At 40.7% G+C, this 26865-nt stretch overlaps 1 long non-coding RNA gene and 1 pseudogene across 1 annotated transcript in view; one reads left to right on the forward strand and one right to left on the reverse strand.

The window, feature by feature from the left end:
- LOC114568634 (uncharacterized) overlaps positions 1 to 24013 on the reverse strand; it is a 47318-nt gene extending 23305 nt beyond the window's left edge. The window contains exons 1-6 of the long non-coding RNA XR_003694298.1: positions 23754 to 24013; positions 23345 to 23553; positions 23087 to 23228; positions 16067 to 16209; positions 1865 to 1936; positions 716 to 778 (exon numbers count right to left, since the gene is read on the reverse strand). This is a non-coding gene — a long non-coding RNA (uncharacterized LOC114568634). The remainder of the gene's footprint in view (positions 1 to 715; positions 779 to 1864; positions 1937 to 16066; positions 16210 to 23086; positions 23229 to 23344; positions 23554 to 23753) is intronic.
- The window catches only part of LOC114568633 (uncharacterized), a 57542-nt pseudogene extending 32786 nt beyond the window's left edge, over positions 1 to 24756 (forward strand).
- The last annotated feature ends 2109 nt before the right edge of the window (positions 24757 to 26865 follow it).

The raw sequence follows: 26865 nt of genomic DNA on the forward strand, positions 1-26865 counted from the left end.
CTGGCCTTCATGACTCACACCGGTTGTGCCCTCTGTGTGCCAAAGCTTGGCGTGGATAATGAATCTAATTTTAGCATGGTGTGTTTGAGTCCGAGTGTGTGAGAGAGAGAAATAGTGGACAGCGTTGTCATTTGCCACAGCGAGCGCGTTGAAGGCTGCATCAATTTGACATACTGTTATCTCCTTCTCTCTCTCTCTGTCAGTGTCCCTTGCTCACTCCTCTATCTTCCGGTTTCTCCTTCCCTCGCTCGCCCTCTCCTATCATGGATGGTAGAGACAAAGCAACTAGGCATTCTGGACTGATATTTTGTGTCTTCTTGCATCTGTGTTTCCTGCCATGGTCGGAAACCTGTAGCTACTTAAGCACCTGTGATAATGACATTATCTTTAATTCATCTCTCTCTGTTTTTGTTCTCTCTCTCTCTCTCTTTGTCTTTCCAGCAGTGGATGCGGTGCCAGTACAGAAAGATGGAGATCAGGTAAAATGCTATTATCTTTTCTTTCTTCGTTTTTTAATGCCTCCATCGTTTCTGCAATCTATTTTCCCATTTTGCTGAAAGCTACTGTGACAGAATACAAAAGACACCACTGCCGGTGTCCTCAGCTCTCCTCTTCCATCTGTCCAGTCTCCAGTCAGAAATGGCAGTGTGTGAGAGTGTCATTTCTTGCCTCCTCAAATCTTTTAGAGGTGAGAAAAAGAAGCGCTGTCACTCACCCAGAACTGCCTCCCGCTGTCAGACGGGCCAGGCCTCGGTCCTAAAAGAAAGGACGCCCAGATCTAAACATTGAAAAAGGATTAATGATTCATGTGTGGAGAGTGTATTGTCTCTGTACTGCAGCACGTTGTAATTTAGCTGAATTCAAGGGAAAATTTAAAGTCAGTTTATTGTGAAATCTGATAACACAGATGTAACACAGACAAGGCAGCCAAAGTGTTATTGGCCAAACAAGCAGGATGTTTTTGACTGGCTGTTGTACAGGTCTGGCCGAGAATCACAACGGATGTCTGTGAGTCGACAGTCTGACTGAAATATTAAATATGATGGGGAGTGCTGGTGGCTTCAAATCGCACTACAGGCTGTAGGTGCTGCCAGAGGAGCCTGATATTTTTTTCAATGACCTGTTTCATGTAGTTCTACTGGAACATAGGGTCAGTTTCAGCAAATATGACAGAAAGTTAGTTTTATAAGTCTTACCTACTGCACTTTTAATATCTTAGCTCTGGGCTTGAATCCTTCGTCCAGCTGGAGCTTGCATATTTGTCCCGGGCTGGCGGGTGCTCCGGTTTCGTCCCACAGTCTAAAAGTCCAGCTTAATTAGGGACTCTAAATCAGCCAAGGAGTTAAAAGTTGTCTGTCTGCATGTGTCGGCCCTGTCATTCCTTGGCAACCTGTCCAGGGTGTAGCCTGTCTCTCACCAAATGAGAGCTGGGAAAGGCTAAGGCACGATGAGCAGGTATAGATAGCGCATGGAAGGGTGTGTAATTACTTTCGGCCCAGGAGAGTTGGGGCTAAAAAGGGCTACAGTTCCTTCACTGTTTACCTGATGTAAATGTGAATACCATCAACTTAAAAGATAAAAGTCAGCACTTGTCTTTACCCTCATTGTTTTACGTTAAATACAATGTGCTGCAGTACAGAGAAGACACAACAAATGTCACTGTCTTAATACTTTATGACTACACTTTCTCTATCAACTGCTTTTCCAGAGGCCAAGAAGAATTTTAATCTGGCGAGAAAATGAAGGAAATGCAGACATATCAACCAACAGAAGCTTATATTACTCAAACCTATGCATACTCCTGTATATATGTCTGCACTCTGGCTGTGAAGGTGTGTGTGTGTGTGTGTTGATAGTCTCTTACCAAGGCCACAGAGCCGCTTTCCCCGGGGCTCAGAATATTAGTGAGCCATGTATCACTTCTCAGCTGTAGACCCTGGGGAGAGAGAGAGCAGTAGAAAGAGAAAGAGAGAGATGAGGATGGAGAGAGAGAGAGAGAGAGAGAGAGAGAGAGAGAGAGAGAGAGAGAGAGAGAGAGAAATACAAAAACACAGACATCCATCTTATTGTTTTTCCATCATTGGCTGCTGCTTTCTTTTCTTTAGTGTTTTCCTCCTACACAAGGGTTGAAAGGCCGACATACACCAGCATTTTCTTTTTTTTTACTGTATACATATTTTAAAGGTATATTTATTAACATTACTGCTAGGTTAATTGTAGCTTACAAGTGAAAGAGCAAGATGTAAATAACCTGTAGCTTTCTCCCTGCCTCCTGCCTAGCGAGAATAAACACATTAGAATTGATTTCTACAAAACTTTAAAATATTGCACATATTTTAGACTCAGCGTTGACACTTCACGGCCATGGCATCAGTAGCGGAATTCATTTTTGATTAAGTGTTGCTCCTGTTGAGCATTGATCCCATGGCAGCCCTCTAGTCGGTTTTTTCCACAAACATGACTCTTCTGTGTAATTTATAGACCTGCAGAGAGGGAGGCTAGCAGGTGGAGAGGGATTTAAAAAAAGTAAAATACAGGAGCATAGATAGCCGGTTCAGACTCAGAAACAGGGGACTATGAACCAACTGCAACAAACAACACACTACTGACTGCCAGACAAAATAAACACTAAACAGCAAGAGACAGTCTGGCTTATGGGATGTACACAGCTGGGATAAATCCTGATATCCTCTCTCCTTCTGCTATCTATTTTGCAAGGGCACCATCACTGCAACCAGGACCAGTTGTGATTGTTTTTTTTCCCAATCCCAAAATAGAGAAGCGGTGTAGCCAGACCTTCCTCCAGAACCAACACAGCGCTGTGGAGCTCTGGGTCTAGCAATGCAAGACTACTAAAAAACCCAAACTTGTAAACCTAATGATGGCACCAGAGAGAAAGTCAGGGGATCATCAAAGTCAGTAGGATCCATCCTCTGGGCACCATGAATCTCTGTATTGAATTTCATGGCAATCCATCCAATAGTTATTTCAGTTGGGACCAAAAGTGGTGGACCTCCCGACAGACTGGCAATGCCATCCCTAGCAGCTTGTGTGGCTAAAAAACACTTTATTGGAACATTTATAATTTTGTGTAACTGCACTAAACTAGGGTTGGGTACTGAAACCCGGTGCCATATTCCTATACAACCGGTATCCACAGGGATGAATGACAACACAGATTTCGGTGACACTTAAATGCCTGCGCTGCTCTCTGGTGCTCCGAAACAGACGTTACAGGCAACAGAAACATCACTGCATGGGACACTTAACACCACACTTGGCATTAGGTAACGTTAGCCTATTATTAGCTAGTACCTGGCTTAAGCATGTCAAAATGCTGAAAGCTGTATTTCATTCAAAAGGATTCCAACACCAAGACGTACAACAGACTGCAGCTAAAGACACAGAGGAGACTGGCTGCACTGTGGCCACAGGCGCAGTCGGAGATGTCGGACAAACAATAGCAACAGGACTTAATGGTGTGCTCAATTGCACCTTGTGAGCTCATGTATTCAAGTGCACCTCGAGAAACTCTGTTGTTGTAAAGTACCCTCCTGCCATCTAGTGGCTCTCCTTTAAGTTTTTTTTTTTAACAGTAATTGACTGGTGAAATAAGTTATTGTTATTAAATCTTCAATAAATTATTGAAATTGAACTTATGGCCTTAGCAATAAACTAATGTTGCCAACTGTCATTTAGTGCTGTTCTTCTTTTAAAGTACCAGCACTGTTTTAAAAGTATCATTTTAGCACTGGTACCCAGAAAACCTACCCTGGAAATGGAGTTCTAGTGAGAGCACAATTTGAATTTGCTCAGCAAGTCACTCTGGCACTGAGTAATGATGCTCATTAACGATGCCCTTGTAGCCGAGCTGCACCAATCACATCGGTGTATCTGACATAGGCGGGCCAGAGGCGAGCTAAACAGATGACGACAGTTTAATCTACCAGTTAGTAGACCAGTCACCCCGTGTATTGTTGTGATTGGTCGTAGTGTTATCCAATTGCATGCAGTGACATTTTCAAATGCATGCTTGGTGCTGCTCCTCGAGTTGGGGCATTTTCATTACTCAATGCCAGACCCTTAATCTTTCGGATTCGGGTCTGGATTTCCAGGCTCAGAAAACCCTAAACGATACCCAACCCTACACTCAACAGGTAAACACCCATAAAAACACAAAAACAGGAAAGCAGGCGTCAAAGGGATGAGCTCATCGTGCTGGACTCACATTTGCACATTAAACAATGTCAACTTAAGCGAGAAAACATCCCTGCAGCATTAGGCTCAGTGGAAGGCACATTAGCTGAAACATCAGCCTGTTTGTGGTTCCACTAAAAGTCAAATCAATACAGAGTGCTCCTATCAGATCTCCTCTGAGGATATAAGCCTTCCAAATTCACACAAGTCTGACTAAAAGGATGGACAACAAAAACAGATCTGACTGAGATTGAGCTGCAGCTAAACTAAAGACTTAATTTATCACCATTAGTGTTTTTCCCCAGTCCAGGATTTCAGACTTCAAATGAGTTTCCAAAAGATGATGCCACAAAGACATTTTCTTGAAAGCTGCTAGATATCGCACCACTATTCAATTTCTTTAATGTTTTCCTGTCTAGTGGCAAATCTGTAATGTTTTTAAAGTGTAAAAGTTTCTGAAAGTGCACTTCCACATCACGTGGCAGCAAAACTTTAAACATTTTTAAGATTAGCAGCTTTTTAAATGTATTCCACAATTACAAATCTGGACACTAAAGAAGAAATGGCTGACCACGTAATAGCGACCTAAACGTGAATAGTGACTCATTCTGGACCAACATCAGAATCAATGTTAGCATTGTCAATTAGAGCATGTTAGCATTTAGCTTGTGGCACTGCTCTGCCTAAGCAAAACCTTACAGGGCTGCTAGCATGGCTGTAGACTCTCAGTCTTATTTAACAATATCTGGGGTAGCACATTCTAATTACTCACTCTTTATAGAGCATTTATGAGCTGTAACCAATGGTTAAGAAATAATTTACCAATGCTTCGTAGCTCAGTAATGGCGTATCTCTATAAAGCTACCAATTTCTTTATTTTTTTTCAGTTCATAGTATTGTTAAAACACTTAAAAGTAAAACACTTCCATGCAAAGAGGAGGTATTTATAATATTATATTGTTTGACTTTCCACAAGACAAGGGTCATACATGACTCAATGTCCCTTTAACACCAAATATACTTTAAAAAAAAAAAAAAAAAATCATTAACAGAAAATAATGTATTGCCATTTTAAGCATATTTCTCTTACTGTATGAGTCATAATCCAACAAAACAAATAATGAGATTCGGTTCCCTCGGATCTCTGAGTGATTTATTTAAGTTGTTGAAAAATGAACTTGCGTCACTGCTGAGCCTGTTCATTAGCTTCTGACATTAAATAAAACATTATTCAATTAGTTCAGTTGAGCATGTCAGCTGTGTGAGTTTTATACAGTGAGTGTTAATGATTAACAACAAGTTTGCTCAGGTTAAAATGTTAATGTTAATGTGGATCAGACACAAAAAATACAACGAGGCGACTGGTGACTTGCACGGGGCTTCCCTAAATCCCTGTGCCATCTCAGCGGCTGCTTTGTTAAAGGAGGATTATTCAACAACTTCAAAATCAACATCTCTGACATGAATATTACATCGATGCTTCCGAGAAAGCGAAAGGGGCCTGCAGGAAGACGGAATTAACTCTAGCTTCCAGTTTCGGCTTGCCCATGGTTTCAATTTGGTAACCATTTCCTGTATTTGACACCAGATGAAGGATGTCAATCAGGGCATTAATGCCTCGAACCAAGTCAGACCCAAATTCACATTCATTCATGTAGAAATTCTCGTTATAAAGTCTCTGAGTCCTGCAGCTGCTGATTAGAGCATGAATAAATACAAAGACAGAGCTCCATCTTAATGTTTCATCGCCACTGGCACGCTGCTTTCTGTACTTATTCTCTTATTGCCAGATTCAAATGCGGCTGTCCATCTTCCACCAGCCATGTTATTACTGTATTAGCATTTTTATTATTATTTGGTTGGTTTCTTTATATGACCTTATGGGAATGAATGATGCACCTTTACAGCTGCACGAGATGAGATTTTTATGTCTGTTTATCTGTTATTCATCAGAAATCACACAATTGAGGGTGCAATAAGAAAGGAACACCTTCCCTCACAATGAAATGCTGTTGATTCAATCCATCTGTGTTATGAATTTGTTATTACTGTTGGCTGTGGTCACTTCTCTGCTGGCTGAAACTAACAAATCAAAACATCATAATGAAGAGAGCCAGGCGTCTATTAAAAAGCCCAAAAATGTTATGTTGGTTATTAAAGGTCGGTGCAAATCACAACTTTTATCATGATACAATATTATACTAATTCTTTGGACAATGATAGGATATTTACTGGTATCACAAAGTATGACACAATACAATTATGATTCAATGGAATTCAGGGACCTGCGAGGTATATGAGACAATATCATATACTGTATCCACTCTATCAGTTACATTTATATCAATTCACAAAAAGCAACTAAAATCTGATTGGACGATTTTATAAGTGAGCTCTTCCAGACACTTAAGAAAAAAAACTATTATTGTAATAAAAAGCATAAATATAAACTTGGAATAAAAAAAAGGCACATCTTAAAGTTGATATGTATTGATATGTCGATCCAGATCAACGTATCGTTACAGCCCTTTTGGTCACATGTGCTGTTAGCAGCTTGTTGACATCTATCAGATGACTTTTCGGTGTTGACGTTCCAACAGTTACCTAAAATGAATACATCAACATGAGCAAAGCGGCCCTGTGTAGCTTTACAGTTTCTTTAAAGCAGCTACAAATACAGCAAGAGACAAGACACACCGGAAAAGGGCAAGTATGCCAGTACGGTTTGGGTATTTTGTCATAAAAAAGAATAAAAAAGCCTGTATTATTAAAGGCTTTTTATTCTTAACCATCCACTTGAGTGCCTGAAAGTGGATTTTTTTTTTTTAACCTACCCACAGATAAAGGCTTTTTTTCTTTACACCCATTAGTGGTTGTAAGGGACACCAGAAGCACTTATGTTACCACTATTTTCCTTCATATTAAATAGAGTAGTTAGAGAGAAAAACAATATCTAAACTTTCATGTTAGTCAGGTGGACACAATAAATGCTAATGTGCGGGTTAAAATAAGATCAAATATAATCAGCCTAGCATTTCCCATACAGAATAAAGCCAAAGCATTACAGTCTGACTCAAATGTGCAAATTTTTGGATCGTCGTTACACTTACTAATGTCACCTGACATGTTTTAAAGATTAAGGATAATGAAGTTTACATTTCATATACACATAAACAAAACTCCTAGATGTCTCCAACCACTTCTGTAGCAGCAGCAGCCTTGTGAGGACAGGAAATAAAGTTTGGCATTTATTTTGACATAATGTTTGGGGCATTTTCCATGTCACCTCCCATGCAGTCTGTGATCTGTGGCCTTGAACAGCACAACGATGATAACAAACTTAAAGTGCCAGTGGAAAAACTCTGATGTTAAAAAAATGAAAACCAAAAAAAATCCCTTTTGACAGCAGTGTATTTAAATTCTCTGGAGCGGCCGCAGTTTCCAAACTGTTTACCCTCTCCCTTCCTGCACATTGTACACTGAGATGAATATGCATGATTGTCTGTGCATGTGTGTGCGTGTGTGTGCGTGTGTGTGAATATGAGGACACACAATAAATGGTGTCCAGGTTTGGTCACCCATCAGATTTGCTGTTGCCCCCGGCAACTGCTGAACGGTATCCATTGGTTACCTAAACATTCTGAGCATTGTAGATAGACAAAGAGGAATGGTGCAGCTGACAGCACACAAACAGTCCTACACACAATTACACCAGCTCTATATTTACCCCTCCGATTCCAAAAAGTGCTTCTTATGTCCTCGGTCTCTCTTTCTACACTTTGACTCAGCCGGTTAAAATAAAAGCTGTTTTACTGTTAAACCTCGTGAGAAGAGGATACCGCATCGCATGTTTACATCCACACGGCACAGCTCGTACTGTAGATTATCTTCACGCCTGTTTGAATCACAGAATAATCAGTCCTAAGCTTATTGTTCTGGTTAGACACTGATACACAAACACTATGTAGACTGAAAAATGGGGAAAGTACTACCATGAATTAGGACATTTCTGAAAACAGAAAGTCTACCAAGTCAATCAATAATGCATGCAGGGGTAAAAGATTGAATTTTTTACTCAACTTAAGAGCAGATTCGCTTAAAATATAGTAGTAGTTCAAGTTCTAAACAGCAAGAATATTTTTTTAACTCCACACAGAACTAGAATAGGAAACTGCTGACACCCTAATATACAAATTGTAAAAGCAATGTAATCAAATTACTGTAATTTAGGACCAAGGCTTAAGACCAGTTTCAATGTCGCAAATCTCCTCTTCCCTCATTCCTAAATCTCCCTCTACTCTTCCCGCCTTTGCTATACCTGTACTTTTCTCCTCCCTTTCCTTGCCTCTTCTCCCTCCCTCACTTCCCTCCTTCATCCCCCAGCATGGCCGCACCGAGTTTTACTGGGCAGGCATCAACGTAAGTCTCCTGGTTTAAATCTTCTTCTTTTCCTCCTCTTCTTGTCATGTCCCCCTCCATCACTCACCCACTACGTGAGTTTGGGCTTTGAGTAAATAAGTCCACATCCTGCTCGTTTATCCTTCCACCCCTTCCTGCCTCTCTCTCCCACCTCCTCTTTCTTAGCCCCGTTTTTCTTTTTCTCCGCACAAACTCCCTATGCTAATCTACTGTACTGCAAGCCTCATATATATATATATATATATATATATATATATATATAGAGAGAGAGAGAGAGAGAGTCAGTCACAGATAAAAGCTGTAATAAGCTTAGCCACAGCTGAAGCCTTCGTACAAGTCCCAGTTTTTACTGAAAGCTCTGCATGAAGTGCATCACTCCTCAACTGTTTCGGTCCCATAAGCAGAATTAATTTGCGCAATGTGAATTTTGTTGACTCAAACATGCTCGGAGGCAAATAATCTCACACAGACACACTTCCTTGCCAACCCAAAGGGAGCGTCGTTTTTGACTTTGAGATCGACCTTGAATTCTTGGACTTGTGGTTTGTGTTTCAACCCAGGTGGACCACGTTTCCCATTTTTTTTGTTTTGGTGAAAAGCTAGCAAATGTGTTAGCAAAATAAGTTTTTATCAAACTTGGCAGGCAGCTGAAATTGTATCCTTGGCTATACATCAAAGCTCTGGAAACATTTTCTCCCTTCCTCCTGTTATTCAGTAACAGTAAATACATCAGTAAACTGTTGCCTATTTGCACTCTCCTTTTCATTTTTTAGCTCTGCTTTGGTCTCCAAAAACTCTTAGATATTCTACTGTCTTTAACAAATCTCCAATACTGCCTTTTAGACCTCCAATACTGTACTATATTTTATATATATATACACACTTTAAAGTACGATGCTTCCTTCAGATTCTGAAAATCTGGTTGATGCATTCATTTCCAGTTGACAAGATTACTGTAAAAAAGCATTAAAGGTGTTAAACTCCAGCTTATTCAGAACGCTGTTTGAACAGATCACTCGTTATTTGAACTTCTTTTCACTGGCTCCCAGTAAAACACAGCATTGATTTTAAAATACTTGGCTTAGCTCTTTCCTACGTCGTTGACACTGAATACACACTGAACAGATCCCTTATATAATCAAGTAAAGGTCTCCTCATTACACCTAGAAAAAAAACTTCTCAATCATCTTACAGTGCCTTCCGAATCTCCCACATGAACTAAGGTCTGCTGCAAGTGTCTTCTATATAAGCAGACTAAAAACATGTTTTTCCGCAAGCTTGTAATTAGGTTTAGGTGTGGTTAAAAGGTAAAGCTTTTATTTTAGAATCAGTATTATTTTCCCTTTTTTTAATAATACAGTTCTGTCTTACATGTTTTTGTCATGTACTGCATGATCTTTTGCATTTTATGTTGAAGCACATTGAGTCTATGCCTGTGATGAATGTTTGAAATGAGCTATATAAATACTAAAAATATTGACCTGACCAGTTAGTCTATCTATCTGTCTGCTGTTTGGTGCTGGGCAGGCAGGGTCGGAGCGAGGGGCTTGGCTTCTGGTGCTCCAGCCCTGACTGTTTCCTCAAACGCCCCAAAATCTTTTAGTTATTAAAATAACTTCCACTTTGTGTCATTTACCCTCAGTCTCTCTGACTGGACCAGCTGATCAATGGAGCAAAAGTTCTGCAGAAACATTGACATTCATTCTGTGAACTCTACTAAAAATAGTTTTTAAGATTAGTAATGCTGTTCACACTAAATTCTACCCTACCTACGTCATAACTTAAAAGTAGTAACATCAGAAAATGTTTGCCTTTCTTTAGGCGGCAGGAGTAAAAATGAGTCAGCGTCAACATTTGTAAACTAGATTTGGGCTGAGCCCAGATTGTTTACAACGTCTGTGGGCAGGTAGTGCTTGCTGAAAACAGCTGCTTATACTTAACTTGTTTGAATTAAGATGAGTGTCAACAATGCTGCTGCACTTAGTGTTTAAATGTCTCCAGAACACTTTAGTTTTACACATTATTGGGACCGTGCAAAATGCACAGAGCATTTCAGTGTTTCCGTTTGTTCCAAATACAAGTTCACTTCTGGTTAATTACATTTGAAAATGAACAAGCTTCTCGTCGAAACACAACTAATAGAAGAGAAATCCAGGATCATAGACTGCTATAATAACTATACACTCTGACTATATAATATTACTGTTACATGCAAACCAAAGGGTTTGCATCAGATATGATAACACAAAGTCCACGAAGAAACCAGATAAATTCAGTTTGCCTTTATACAGAAATAATTCACTTGAACTCAAAATATTACATCACCTCTATCACACCATCCCCCAGTGTAACAGAGTCCATGTTTTTCCTACTATTCCCCACTGTAATTAGCTGTTGGGAGGACCTCATTAGGAGCCGGGCTCTGTCTCTGTGTTCATTCGTTTGCTGGTTGGTTTGCCATGAGCACTGGCGCCAGGAAGCACGGCAGAAATCACACAAGCATGAGCAATTTCAGGTTGGTGTGCTGCAGCTGGTCTTAGTGTCTCCAAACCTCCTCTTACTGGCTTTATAAAGTAGTTTCGTACCTCCTTAAACACTGATTCAGTTCTTTAAAAGTCCTTGGCAAACGAACATGTGGAATTTGTTCAATAAGTCAATACTGAACAGTGGAGACTGTAAGGACCGCCAATGTTTCTGGGGGGGTGTCACATATTGCTGCATGTATTTCACATGAGCTCTTAGTTTTTAAGAATCAAAGGATGGAGATAACTAAGGTCATTCAAGATGGGTGAACGTGCCCTGAAGAGTCATTGAGCAAAACAAGCAACACATTCTTTCATTGTCATATAAGCATATCCTGCTAAATCATACCTGTCTGAATAAATACATCTCTTATCTGCTGTTTCCACTATTTACCCATCTAATCTGCGTACAGTATATACAGAATTCTTCTAGTTAAAACACAATATCCATCAGTAATTGTTCCATATCAAGTTGTTCATGATTTTTGCACGAATTACCAGCTGCTGTGCTCACCACAGACTCTGTTGTCCATTTAAATTGCTCTTGAATCACCACTTCATTTTCACTTTTAGCCACAGTTTATCTATGATTCTCTTCTTTTCAAGCAATGATCCCTGTAAGCCATTTACAAGGTATTTGAATAATTAACCCTTCCTTTTTATTCCCTCTATTACAACCTCCCTTCTCTTCTTCTATATCCCTCAAACTATTTTCTGACTCCTTAATCATCTGCTCTCTTCGCCTCCATTTTTTTAAATTCCATTCTCTCTTTCTTGCATTTATCTTTCTCTCTCATGTATTCTTATTTTGTAATTTTTCCTGTCATATTGCATTTTTCTTTTTTTTTTTCTACGTTCTCCTTTTGCATTCTCTCATCCCTCTTCATTTTCTTTCACCCTCTCGGCTCCAACCTCACCTCACTTCCCTCCCTCTCTCCTTAGTTGTCCATGGAGGACACTACTTCCATTCTGCCTCGCCTCAAGATGAAGCCGGCCCAGGCCTATGGGATCGGTGCCCTGGCTAAGTCCTCTCTGACAGGTGTGTCAGGTGTGTGTCTGTGCTGCTAGATGGTAAAACAGCCCCCATGTTGCGTCCACGTGCTCCTCAGACGGTCAAGGGTGAAGTTGTTGTTGGGAAGTGAAAGGGGCCTAACTTCCTTTCCCTGTTGTGTCAAAAGATACTTTTTGGTTTCTTTTTGTGTGGTATTCAGATGGTTACTGGGTGCCAGAGTCGTGCAGCAGCCAAACGATCAATGTGTGGTTTGGTTTAACAGTAATCACCAGACAGAACTTGTTTTTCGAGAAAGCTGCTACAATATAAATGAGAGAAAATTGGAGCATATATTACTAATTAGTATTGATTATGATTGAAATTGAAATGTGGTAAGTGGTATCACTCACTAAGCATTAGCTCAGCTATGTTGCGGTCTGTATGGCTGTTGCTAGACAACCAAACCATTAATTCCACCTTGCAGAATGGAGTTTAAAAAAAAAAACACAGAGTTGTTAGGAAATTAATTTTTTAATCTGGCCCAATTTGGAAGCAAATGCAACATCGTCTAGGAATACACTGTGTTGGCATTTCAAATACATGCAAGTGTACGTGCCAGGTAGATTACTCTGTAACATGAACATATTAGTTGGACCGTACATCACAATTCTCTAAATAGAAGAAATTTTTAGTGGTAAATTCCATCCTCCAAACCAACATGCCCACGCAAACAAGAGCATCTTCTTTTATGGTCTGGGGAACACTAATTTAGTAGCCTAACACAAAAAAATATATAATAATTAACAATGTAAAAAGTGAGAAGCGAGGAGGATGCTATTATCACAGAGCATACTGCTCTTGCAAAAAAAAAAAAAAAAAAACATCCATAAAAATTATCTGCGTTAGCTTACCATGCATGCTCCAAATACTCATATTAGTCCATAGTGATCAAAGCAAGCTAATTAAGAAGCCACTTATTAAATAGATACAACATCTTGAAAGCCTTGGTCACAATTAAATAAAAAATCCTCATCTATGAGATTTTAAATTAAATTTACCATTTAATGTTGCCAGTTGGGCAAGGTACTTTTTAGGGCATTTCATCCCTTCATTACAAATTAGAAAGCTAAAAGGAAATGTGGGGAGAGACACATTCAAGAGAGGTCCCTGGCCAGACTCAAACCAAGGTAATGACACCATTTTTGTTTTGCATCCAAAGCAGCTCTTTCTTTGAGATTTGTTTGATTAAAAACTCCATCCTGCCTGTACTTCCACTTGGTTTCTGCACTGCGTGCTGGCCAAACAATCATCTGACACACGTGGGAAAAACAAGAAGTATCTGTACACGTTTGCTAGAAATGGCGATTTTGGGAATCAAACCTTGCCTCAACAGACAACTTCACTCCAGAGCCGGAGGAGGAGCTTGGAACCAACATGGTTCGCCCCTGTGGGTGCCCCTTCCTGTATCACTCCCTACTCTCCCTTCTCTTCCATTGATATCAACAGCAGACGTCAATGACGGGCGCGTTTCGCAGAGTCATTGATGGAAATCCAATCAGATCTTTAATTTCAAAGAAACTAAAGTAAGTGGGATTACTTACTTTAATTACTTAGCGAAGCATCTCCACAGGTGTGTTGGGACGTGTAGTGTATTTGTAACGTGGCAGTGCTGCTGGTGGTGGTGTGGCTCGATATTTGTGTAGTGACTCTTTTGTGCAGTGGCTGGTGCCTCTTGTGTGCTCCGTCATCTTTGTGCTTTCTGCTTCAAACTGTAGTGCCCTTTGTGGTGTTTTAGTGTAGCACCTCAGAGTGTCTGTGTTTTTTTTGTTGTTGTGTCTAGTGCACTTTAAATAAATCCGTTGGTATAATGTTGTTGGTATTCTATTTTGAGCCTCTGAATAGCCAAGAACCCAACACCCTCCATCATCCTCATTCTTTCCATTCCTATTTCAATCCCCAATTAGACTCTGCAGGGAGTGTTTGATTTTCAAATGAGATTGGCTCTCTTTGTCTAAGGGGAAAAACTGTTTCTATTTATAACTCAGCATGTAACTTGCCCCCTGGACCGGGGGGGAGCAATTTCCAAAGCTCTGTCTCTGTTTAAGTCATTCCTGTTTGATTTTAATTTAATTTTTTAATCGATCAGCCAAGCATTTGACTCAGAGTTATTTGTCCCCAGTTTGAATCCTGTATTTGCATCTTAATTGGGCAGAGACTTGCCAGTGGACCCTCCTGAATGTTCAGTTTACACCCAAGGATTACTTTCCTCTGCCTCTCTCAGGCTCTGTAACACGTTTTTAATTAGGCAAAGTCTAATGAATCTCATTTATTCTGTTTACCAGGAGATGAGTAATGGCTTTAATTATTAATATGGGTTTGTCAGCGTTTCAGCCTTCATCCTTGTCCCTTTCGGTTCAATTCAACAAACTCTAACAAGCACACAGGCAACCCTCTCCAATTTGTCACAATGGTTACGTCATGTTACCTGACCTCTAACCTGTTTTGCAAAAGGTCTAAACTATTATGTAGCAGATTCCTAAGTTCATTTATTTGATTATTAAACTATTAAACTACACATGGGATCTGCATTCATATCTGAATATTTTACACGTTTAGTTAATAAGTTCCTAGAAAGGTTGATATGTTGAACTCAAAAAGACATATTTGTTTAAATGCCAAGAGGTCAGCAGATAAATTAAATAAAAAAATATTGTTTTTTTTTATACTCTTGACTTCCAAGACTCAAGAGGAAGAACAAATTAAAGAACAGAATAACATTCTGTAGAGTACTCAGATTTGATCAGAATCTCAACATACGACCAACTGATTTTATTTTTAGGAAAAATATCAGAGTTTAAGAGAAAAGATGCTCTTATTTCTAAATTCACCTCTATGTGACATTTATCTGACTGGTGCTCTACATCATCTCTGCTCGTCCATATCAGTCACATGCATCGTTAGCGTTTAATTGGCAGATTTAATGTGATTGATACGAATACATGGAGAGTGGGGAATGTCAGACTCATTTTGATGATTAGCGTGCAAGTAATAACTGAAAAGCAACACATTTAGAAAAGTTTGGATGAGAGCATTGCATTTGTGGCTGGTAGATACTCTGGGGCTTAGTTTCACTGACGGAAGTTTGAAAGCAGCGGTGGTTCAAAGGTTAGAGGCAGGTGCGTTCCATTGATAAATATCAAGACCGCTATTGTGTTTTTGAAGCATTTAACCACCAACTACTCCAGCTGGAGGGCTCATTAGATAAGACCGAGGTTGTACTGAGCAGAGCAGAGCATACTTAGCACTGCTAAAAAAAGAAATAAAAAAACTTGACAAACCTACCTTGATAAAGATTTTTTTTAAAGTAAACTTGAAATATAATTACCAGTATTATGATTATTATGAGTCATATTTCTCTCCCTCTCCCCCAACCGGTTGCGTCAGATGACCGCCCACCAAGAGTCATGTTCTGTCCGGTTTCTGCCTGTTAAAAAGACGGGGTTTTTTCTAGCTGCTGTCGCATCAAATGCACGCTCGTGTGGGAATTGTTGGGTCTCTGTAAATTATAGTGTGGTGTAGACTAACCCTAAACCCTAAACTTAATCTGGAAAGTGTCCTGAGATAACTTCTGTTATGATTTGAAATTATAAATAAAATTGAATTGATATTTGAAAAGATATTTTCTTTCTAGACTACTAAATGTATTTTAAAATACTTTTAATGCAAAGTAGCTGCAAGGTTCTTCCCATGTTACCCAGTCACTTTCTGAGTCACATCCTTTCCAGTACATTTATTACCCCATTGACATTGACAGTTTCTCCTCATCATTCTACTTTCCCCCGAGCCTCAGTTGGAGGGGTCATCAACCACAGAGGCCAGACGTAGTTTTGACAGTGTGTGTGTGTGTGTGTGTGTGTCCCTCCTGCTCCCCACATACCTGTTGTAGGCGTGACTCGCTCCATGAAGGACAAAGTGACCAAGCCCACTGCCATGGCCCAGGGTCGCGTTGCCCACATGATCGAGTGGCAGAGCTGGGGCACACCATCTGTGGGGCAGATGGGGACCGTGGGTCTTAACAACCTGCAGAGGGAAAAGGAAAGGAGGCTTGAGAGCGATGCTTACAGCGACCTTAGTGATGGCGAGAAGGAGGCCCGCTTTGCTGCAGGTGAGGGTACATCTGGGTACTGAGTGTACACATGCTATACTGAAAGGTTTTCTTTGGTATACACTCACCTAAAGGATTATTAGGAACACCATACTAATACCGTGTTTGACCTTATCCTATCAATATGGGCCAACATTTCTAAAGAATGCTTCCAGCACCTTGTTGAATCAATGACATAAAGAATTAAGGCAGTTCTGAAGATGAAAAGGATCCCCCACACCATTACACCACCACCACCATCCTCCCCAGTGGTAACAAGGCATGACAGATCCATGTTCTCATTCTGTTTACACCAAATTCTGACTCTACCATCTGAATGTCTTAACAGAAATTGAGAATCATCAGACCAGGCAACATTTTTCCAGTCTTCAACTGTCCAATTTTGGTGCGCTCGTGCAAATTGTAGCCTCATTTTCCTATTTTTAGTGAAGATGAGTGGTACCCGGTGGGTTCTTCTGCTGGTGTAACCCATCAGCCTCAAGGTTGTGCATGTTGTGGCTTCACAAATGCTTTGCTGCATACCTCGGTTGTAACCAGTGGTTATTTGAGTCAAAGTTGATCTTCTATCAGCTGGAATCAGTTGGCCCATTCTCCTCTGACCTCTAGCATTAACAAGGCATTTTCTCCCCACAGGACTGCAGCATACTGGATGTTTTTCCTTTTTCAGACCATTCTTTGTAAACCCTAGAAATGGTTGTGCGTGAAAATCCCAGTAACTGAGCAGATTGTGAAATACTCAGACCAGCCCGTCTGGCACCAACAACCATGCCACGCTCAAAGTTGGTTAGATCACCTTTCTTTCCCATTCTGACATTCAGTGTGGAGTTCAGGAGATTGTCTAGACCTGGAGCACACCCCTAAATGCATTGAAGCAGCTGCCATGTGATTGGTTGATTAGATAATTTCATTAATGTGAAATTGAACAGGTTTTCCTAATAATCCTTTAGGTGAGTGTAAATACAACATGAAAAACCAGTAGAAAACAAATCCTGCTGAGTTAAGCTGTGTTTTAGACCGGTTATCTGCATGGTTTGAAAGCATCTTTGAAATTTGTATTGTGAAAAAGACAACTTTTTGTAACTTCTGAGGGTTTCATCATAGGGAAGATCCACCCTGGTATCTTTTTATTGAAAATGAATTTGTGCTACCCACTGGTGCACCATTTTTCTTCACTGACTGTTTGGAAATTCTAATTGGTTCTGGCCCATCTGGTACGTCTAGCAAATTTTTGCACATTTACAGATTTCCTGCTGTGAATAAACATTCCCCCACCTCCTAATTAACTTCTGCGTGTGTTAGCAAATCTGGGACTTGTTTTGTGCACTGTATCTGTAATTGTTGGATAGTGAAAAGATCTCCCTGTTATTGTTACTCTCTGTCTTTAGGCATTATGCAGCAGTTTGCGATCTCCGAGATGACTCTGTTCGGCTGGAACTCGGTGGACGGGGAGAGTATGGGAGCCGGCTCCAACCAGGGCAGCGTTGCTCACCTCAGTGAGGTCAACCAGGAGAGCATCACCAGCAGAGGTACTGCAGTTTAAACCTTTCTGCAAAGACCTTCTAGTGTCAGATTGTGCGGAACCATCGCAGGTAGGGCTGGGACAATATGCCTTTGTCCAGAATTGATTCTTTCACGATACATGGGTGCCAATTGGATTTGTATTGCGATTTTCATTTATTGCGTTTCTAGAAGTATTGCGATCCGATAGTGTTGAGTATTGCAATTTTCTTTTCCTTCTTTAACAAAAACAAAAGTTGAATAATACACTTCTAGAGACAATATATCATAAGAGAGTTCTAAAAACTAATTGTTTTCTAAAAAGAATTCAAATTAAATGTTGGTCAGTCAGTGTGACATTTATTTAATTTGTAAAGAAGAAGAATTTTCTGCTGGAAACCCCACCCCTAATTGCAAGGATCTGTTACTGTCATAAACCTACAGTTAGATGTTCAATATAAGGGAGGAGGAGTCTTTAGCGTAGTTGTATTCATGTAACATTAAAGTCTATCTGCCTAAACCACTAACACAGTTAAAGCATAACTACAGAAACATTATTCTTACTGTAGACATTTTGCCAAGTGTAATAGCGCTAAACACTTCTCACACTCCTGTCTTTGGACCACACAGTAAACTCTTATGTTTTGTATTGTGAGTAGATGCACAGTTTGGGAAAATTAAAGCCCAGCTGGAAACTAAAAACAGCCAAGTCAGTTTTTCTGCCAACCAGCTGTAAAGGACTTTTGGAGGGCAGGCACACAGCTGCACATTTCTGCCTTCCACTGCTACCGGGCACTTGCTCAAAACCTCTCAAATGACAAATCCAGATGACAGCCTGTCATTTCTAAAATATCAGAACACATTCTGATGGAGTGCCATGAGTGCTTGGGCAAGAGAATTCACCCGAAATCTAAAAGGAGGAAATTAACTGCATTATGTGGATTTCACTTTACACTTGGTTGAATAAAGCAAAAACAGTTTGGGGAAACAAACTCATACCCCTGATTTTTGGTTTGAGCCTCAGGTGGTAAGATGTCTGTTCAGTTTAGTTGCACACAGGATGATAAAACAGAGAGAAAGGAAGGGAAGAGAGCAATTGGCTCAAGCAAGATAAGGAAACCCCATCCAACCTCATGGGGACAGCCGTTTTTTTTGGGGGGCTCTTAAAAAACAAGAATAAAATGAATTTGAAACTTGGACTTGTGTGCCGCTTTCACTTTACATAGACTAACAACACTGTACACTGTTTCTTTTTTAGTTTTTGCTGGTGTTAAGCAAAGCAGAGCGCTGTCCAAACCCTGAGGGACCCTGTAGGTTAGCACAAGGACTAAGCGCTGCTCTCATTACCAACACCATATGGGCTCTGCTCCGTGGTTTATCTAGCTTGCAACAACAACACACATACAGTATACACACACAGCGGCGTTTAAAATGCTACTTAATATCAGCATTAGGACTGAGGCAATGTTTCTCCTCCGTAGTCCGTTCAAGTGTTCAGCTTGCACAGGTGTGCTCTATAATAACAACGCTGCTGCAGATAGACTAATCATACTCCTGTTAAAGTTAATACATATTTTGTCGCCTTTGGATGAGGGCAGGTTCATCCCTTTGTATGGCTTCATAAGAGCATCTCTACTATGCTGCTAATGACTGAATCCACAGTTCAGGGTCTGAGATTGGATTTAACTTTATACAGTCTTGTGTTTATGCTGTATCTAAAAACATCCTTGAGGATCCTTGAATCCTGACTTTGACTGAACAGAAAGAAAATGACTGAAATACTTTTTAATTCAATCTGAAGGTGAGCAGGGGAATTCATACAATTCTTGTTTTAGTGAATCTGTGGTTGTTCCTCTTGTTGTTCCAACACGTTTCCCAGTGCAGTCTTGCTTTTTCATTACTAAAATGGCACTGACATCCATCTCTCGAATTTCTTTTTCTTGTCTTCTTAAATGGTCCTCCTTTATCTCACTTTGTCTCACTCCGTACAGACCAGATTCTCCACCACTCCTCGGCGGACGTCTGGCCTCACACCTACGTCTCACAGGGCCTGTACTGCCTGTCGTCCACGGACGCCTGGGAGCCAATCACCAGCCAGCCCTCGGGCATGGTCTCACCTGCTGCAAGCTCCTACATCATGGCTGCCGGTGAGAATTGACTCTTCTCTCTTACGCTGCCTCTATGAACGCCAGACTGTGTCTATGAGCAGCGAGTGTTTTTGGTTGTTCCAGGTGGCAGCAGTGGAGCAGCGGGTACACCCGGTGAGGGGTTCGAGGGGACGGTAGGCGGGTACCTACAGCAGCACCATACTCATTTCACCCTGCAGCAGCAGAACCAACTCCAACAGCTCCAACAACTTCACCAGTACCAGCAGCAACAGTTTCTGCAGTACCAACAATCCCAGGTCAGTGGTAATAAGACTGTTCACTTATGCAGTTTCAGTCTGGCACTAACAATGAGTAGCATCAGGTCTACCAGCAACAGCTGGGAATCTAAATTTGCCTACAGAGGCAACAGCAGGTCATTAGTACTAGACTACTAGCACTGCATACATATAGTTAGAGCAAAACCTGGTTGATAGAACAGCTACTGGACTGTATCCATAGAATGTTTCAGTAACAGCTTCAGCACCAAATCTAACACCAACTAATGTGCATCAGCTAATACATTGTGAAATAAACACCACATGGAAAATGTATTACTTGTCTTTACATCTGTCAGACCGTCGGTCCACCACTCTGGTCCAAAATGAAATCACATCACAACAACTTTTAGACAGATTGCCATTTTGTGTAGACATTCGGGGTTTGGATTATCCAGTGAAATATGTCAATATCTTGCCACAGCATTTTGCACGAATATGCATGGCTCACAGATGATGTATCTCGTGGTTAATTTGGATGAACCTGACTTTTTCATCACCGTGAGATTTACATTTGTTGTTTTAGTTAAATGCCTAAACGGGAATCTTCATTAAATGTGGTACACCGTGCACTCACTTTGGCTTATGACCAAATACCTTCAAAACTAATGCCATTGCCACGAGTCTCAGCTGTACTTCTACATTAGAAGAGCATGTTATCACGCCAAACTAAGACGGTGAACATGGTAAACGTCACGTTAGCATTTAGCTGAAAGTGCCGCTATACTTCAATAATGGGCAAGAATGCTACAGTGAGCTACTGCATCACAACACATTTCAAAAACATGACGCTAGTACCACTTGTTCTTGTCTTGGTATCAACATAACAGTACAACCTACTAAATCATGTATGTATGTATGTATGTATGAGTAAAATGTTCACTGTCATTGTTTTTTCACTTTGTTTTCCCTTCAATATATGCTCTGGAGACGATGATGGTCATGCATGATTAAGGTTTTTATGGTTGTGTTCAGGAAACTCAAAGCTAGTTGAGGTTAGGAGGGAAAACCTTTGTCTAAAAGTTAACACTGACTTAAAACATGAGGTCATCAGGTTTCCTCCAAAATGTACTAGCCGACATAAATGAGTTGTTCGGTATATAAAGTAATTCTCAGGACACAGGGTTGCTGGCACACATGTTTCTGCTGTTGGCACCAATACTAACGTGCCCTATACACACAAGGTATTTGCATGCTTCTTGATTGATCAGACTGGTTGAAACAATAAAAATGAACCTTTACATGCTTCCACGGTTTAAATGTCAGGCTTCACCTCCCGTAAACTGGTCGGCTGTGCAGGCTGTGTGGCTTTTATTGCTTAAAATCAGATGCTGACTTCCAGCTCTCGGGCTGCTGATGTAGTGAGTCATGATGAACTGTGACAGCCAAAGACTTTTGTACCAATGCTCTAGCAGTGGTAGATCCGAGACCACAATAGAAATGAGCTTGTTAGCTTTACTGTGTGTATTATTTGGTTCCCCTTAGGAAGGAGACTATTGAACATATTACATTTATAATAAAGCTTTCAATCAATCAATTTTCTGAACATAAGCGCTTGAGACATTTTCCCACTGTTCTATGCAACACCATCCCTGACTGATCATTTAAAGGGATACACCATCATTAGCGACTAGAAGGAAGTGAAAAAAACTGGCAAAAGTATCCTTCTGCACAAGTCTCCGGCAAAAAATGCTAAATGCAGGAAGAATATAACTGCGTGCTTTGTCATTTGTTTTTGCATGATGTGGCTTTTCACCCTTCCTAGCTGAATGTGTTGTGATACAGTAGCTCACTGTTGTCCATTATTAAAGAATCTAAAAATGTCAGGAGCTGCAGGGCTTTGTTGTGCTTTAAATCTCTAGTGGGTGACGATATTTTTATTCCGACAGAAACAAAGGTTTTTGAAATCAAGAGATGCGGCCACTTGCCACGTTACTGTTGAGTCATTGGTTTTGTGGTCAACGTCCAAATCCACCCCTTGAAAAAATAAAACTTCATTTTACAGTGAATCCTCATTAATTCTCTTTCCTTCCTTTCCTATCTCTGACTACAGTCTATGGAGCACAGGCTACATAGTGCCTCCCATTCCCTTCAAGCCACTCCCAACAGCACCATCCACAGTCTCGGTCCTCCCACCCATCCTCGGCTAGCTGACCTGTGGGGAGCTGCGCAGGTCGAGGCACACCACGTAGGCACACCTCTGCTGAATCCAAATGGTCGGAATACAGACTTTGCGGACTATATGGTGGTTTAATATATTCTGACTCAGTTTGCAAGGGCACAGGGGTGTGTGACTGCATATACAGTCATAGGCAAAGAGGACAGGCATCTCCATTCAGCCATTGTTACAGAATGAGTGAGACAACAATTATCATCGAACTGACAGCATATCTTATTCTGCATTTAATACTCTCTTGTTATTGTAGGAAGCCAAGGTTTATCTTCTTTGATGTCAGACATGTGTCTTCAAAGGTGAAAATAGTGCACTAATCATAGAAATATCACGTTGATGTTAATATTCTGCACGGAATAGTCACTTTTTAGCCATTTTCCATTGCGTTTGACACTCATCTTGGCTAATTTGTTTTTGTCTTCTGGATCTGGATTTGTTTATATCAGCAGGCATATTTAGCACACATCTGTAGTGCAGTGAATGATGGGAGAAACTGCCAGGGAAGTCGGCAAGGTAGGAGACAGGCTGAATGTCTGCATGGAGCACTGCCAAAAGTCTGCATGACAGCCTTTAGCGGACCTGATGAATTTTGACAAAGGACATCCTTAAATCAGCCCTGTCTCCAGCGTGGCATGCTGTAAAGTCCGCAAGTTTACAACTCTAGGCATTTGGATTCAGCATCTGTGTCTGTTGTACCTACCTAAGTATTTCTCTTGTCTCTCTGATGTCTTGCATCGGCAAATAAAGCTTGGGTCAGGACATGGGAGCTCTTATTCTGCTATTTCTTCCTTCTCTCCTGCCTTCTGTCTCTGTTTCTTTCTTTCTGTGACTGTAACCAGGAACTGAAATTGAAGGGTTGATGTCAGTCTGTGATCTAACATAGGTTGAAATGCCAGTAACATGTTGGATCCTCTTCCAGTTGAAAATAGGTGCAAGCAATTAAATCAGTAAACCTAACTGGTTGCAGGTGGAGATCGCCGGGCAGATGAATGGACAGATAGCTGACATGGTGGGAGGAGGGGTGGAGACAGTCGGAGAGGAGCCAGAGCCCGAGTCTGAAGGCATCCTTGATCAGCATGATGATGAAGAGGAGCTGACAAAGGTGAGTTCTTTCAACTGGAACAGCCCCGAACCCTTGGTGTTGGTTTCTGCCGCAATCCCAGAGTCCTAAAAAAAGATACATCAATATTAGATTAAAAAAAGATGACCAAGTCAGATGATATAAGTGAGAAAACATGCAAACAATTGGCCTAATAAAAAGAAGAACAGGGCCTTACTTGCCACCGACACAGTACAACTGTAGAATCCCAAACTGACTTTTAAATGCTTCATTTCCTGTCTTTACAGGTAGAAGAGGTAACATTAACCTTGGAGCCGGAGCCGTGCTCTTTGACCCCATCCCCGCTGAGGGAGGAGGTCCTCTCAACCAGAGGCTCAAGCCCAGGACTGTCCGTTCAGATCGCAGAATCTGTCGTGGCGAAGAAACCGTTCGAAGTCACGCCCTGCATCATCCAATCACGAGAGGAGTAAGGCGAAGAGGCGGGGGAGGGCTCCATTGTTATTGTTGCGACCAACTGCATCATAGGGTCAGAATAAAACTGAAAGAAAAAAAAAAAAAAAACAGGAAAATAAATACTTCAATAATCAATCAAGCTATTCTATTCCCAACACCAACCCCCCTTCCAACTATTTACCCACTTTGAGTCAGAAGAAATGAAAGAAGACTTTTTCAGACGAAAACGTTGGATGTAATGTACACAAACTAAATGCCAAGAAGCGCCCCCCCCAAACCCCCCAAGTTACTGTGGGAAATGTGGAATATTACGTATGTGACAATGAACACATAACATTTAAAGTAGATAAGAGACTTCAGTGACTGCTGAAACAAGCCGTTTGAGGATCAGATGAATTCACAAGGTTTGACCAATCGGACCAAAGAACCAGGACTAAAAGCCGAACAGTAGGCAAACGGACAGCTGTAAAATCTTCAAAAGAAAATGAAGAGAAGAAGAAAAAGGTGGGACGAGAAGAAGAAAGGTTCTAGTTACAAATCTGTATCAGTGCAATACAACAAACCTGGACACGACAAGCATATTCAAACAGTATTTGCAAATAATTCTGAGCGGTTGGTTAAGGTGTAGCGTGTCACAACCGAAAAACATCCTGCAGAAACAGAAACTCTACCTGGTCACAAAGAACTGTTTGTAGTAATGCATTTTGCTTTGAGTGACAGCTCGTCTGCGCCCTAGTTGAGATGTTGAGATAAACCCAGTCCAATCTGATACTCAACCTGTGGCACACAATTGGAGTTATTTGCAAAAACTTGATCTGAACACAACCAGAAGAAAGTGCATGCTTTTTAACAGTGACATAGCCCTAACAGTATAACACAGTATACAAAGTAATAATATATAAAATTGCTTTTTATAATAAAAGAAAAAAACCTCCAATAAACTGATATGTATTTGTATGAAAGTAAGACTGTATGTATGTATAAATGTAGCATTCATTCTGGGAAACAGATTATTCTTGGTGCGGTTTTGTTCCTCCATGTGTTGCAAAAGTACATACACACATATTCACACCATAGACTGTACAGTCTATGATTCACACACATTTGTTCTTATATGTATTACCTAACATACTGCTAACTGTCCAAACCTGAACAGTAGCTTCAACCTAAACTTACTGTAATTTTAAGCTTGACCCTAAAACCAAGTCTTAACCATACACAGCTTTTTTAAGAAATGAGGGCCAGATAAAAATGTCCTCCCACGCAAGGTCATGCATTGGTCCCTCACAAAGATAGAAATATGAGAGCAAGCACAACCAGTATGCTTGTTGAGATACTGCATTCCCAGTAACCAGTGATCCAATTGGTGGCACATTTGTCTGTGTATTGATAAGTGCCTGGCTTAACTCACTTTATTCAATCCTATTTCTAACCAAGTCTTCACAAGTCAAACAGCCAAAATGCAATTACCTTCCAAATCGATTCTCACTCTAATCGCATAGTAAAATTCAAATAGGTCCTCAAAAACATTACACACAGATGAACAAAGGAATCAAATTACGGGAATGAGCTAAAATACCCTGCAGTATATTCACGTTGGAGGTCAGAGGTTTTTGTCACAGAGCTGTCGTAGTTTTCTTGTAGTCATCAATTCCACTAAAACATTTGAAGTGTTCTGATCACCAGAACGGCCTCATTCATTAAACTGGGCCATGTAGACTTTATCACTGTCTGGAGGCAGAGAAGTGCCCTTGAGTTCTTTTGGAGCCTTTGTGAATGTGTGTGAATGTGTGTGTGTGTGTTGTGGCTAGTGGTGTGTTTTGTTGATACTGTTTCTAAAAACATCAAAATACAGAAAAGGAAGAAATGCTGCATAATAGAAGTCATCCATTAAAGCAACATGCTTTAGTGACTTCAAATGAATGTGTGTGCCTGCAGAAACATAAAAAAAGGAATCAAGCATTACTGTGACACTTTTATTTATTTTTTTACATAATCTCTTCTAAAGGATTCTACCTACAGCTGCCGGAGAGGACAATTCACTTTTACACTCTAGTGATCAAGACCCACGATGCCCCTGCCGCTGTGATAATCATCTGTCCTCCGTTTGTCCTCTTGTTGCTAAGAGATATCATCCTTTAAATCATTCGGTGTCAAAGCAAACGAGACACACAAGTTTAAAAAAGTGACACCTGACTATAGGAAATGAGGGATGCCACAAAATAAAGTGGAGGTCAAACTTATTATGGCATTTTTGTTCAATTGAAATAACTGCGATGTCAGTCATGCTGTATAATTAGACTGGTGTTCAACCACTTTACTCACTTCTGTGGAGTCCATATGCAACAAAGGTACTGGAAAACCTTTCGTGACAGAAATCATCTTTAAATCCCTCACTGCATAATGGTCTGTAGAAGAGCACTAACTAAATGCCTAAAATGACTTTCATTTCAAAATGAGATCGTGACAACCACTCTTCCAGAATAACTTCAGATAAAAAGCAATTAAGGTAAGAAACCACAGGTAGATACAAAAATCCAGTCATCCTGTCAAAATAAAGTTCAACATGACGGACGATCGACTGTCCTTTGATGTGATACTATTTTTATGTTCATTTAGTGGTAACATAGTCTTGACTCGCCGGATGTAGACTGTTGTCGGGATTAAGCCTGCCATTGGTCGCCTATTTCAGCCAGCGTTCTCCTCCCCTTCCGCTATCTCTTTTGCAAGGGCATCTCTCTCGTCTGCTGCATCCGGAGCTTAGTGCTGCCCAAGACGATTGTAATTGATGTAAAGAAATACAAACGAGCCAGAACGTTTTCCCCCTATGCTAGAATAATAACTCGTGCAGACAGACTTTGCTCCAGCGCTGACAGAGCACTGTGGAGATCTGGCACTCAGGGACTAGGTTGTTATCCTGAAAGAGAACGGGGCATGTACTTTGTAGCTAAGTTTGTGCTCGGTAT

Source organism: Perca flavescens, chromosome 14 (genome assembly GCF_004354835.1).
Source record: "Perca flavescens isolate YP-PL-M2 chromosome 14, PFLA_1.0, whole genome shotgun sequence".
Lineage (NCBI taxonomy): Eukaryota > Metazoa > Chordata > Actinopteri > Perciformes > Percidae > Perca > Perca flavescens.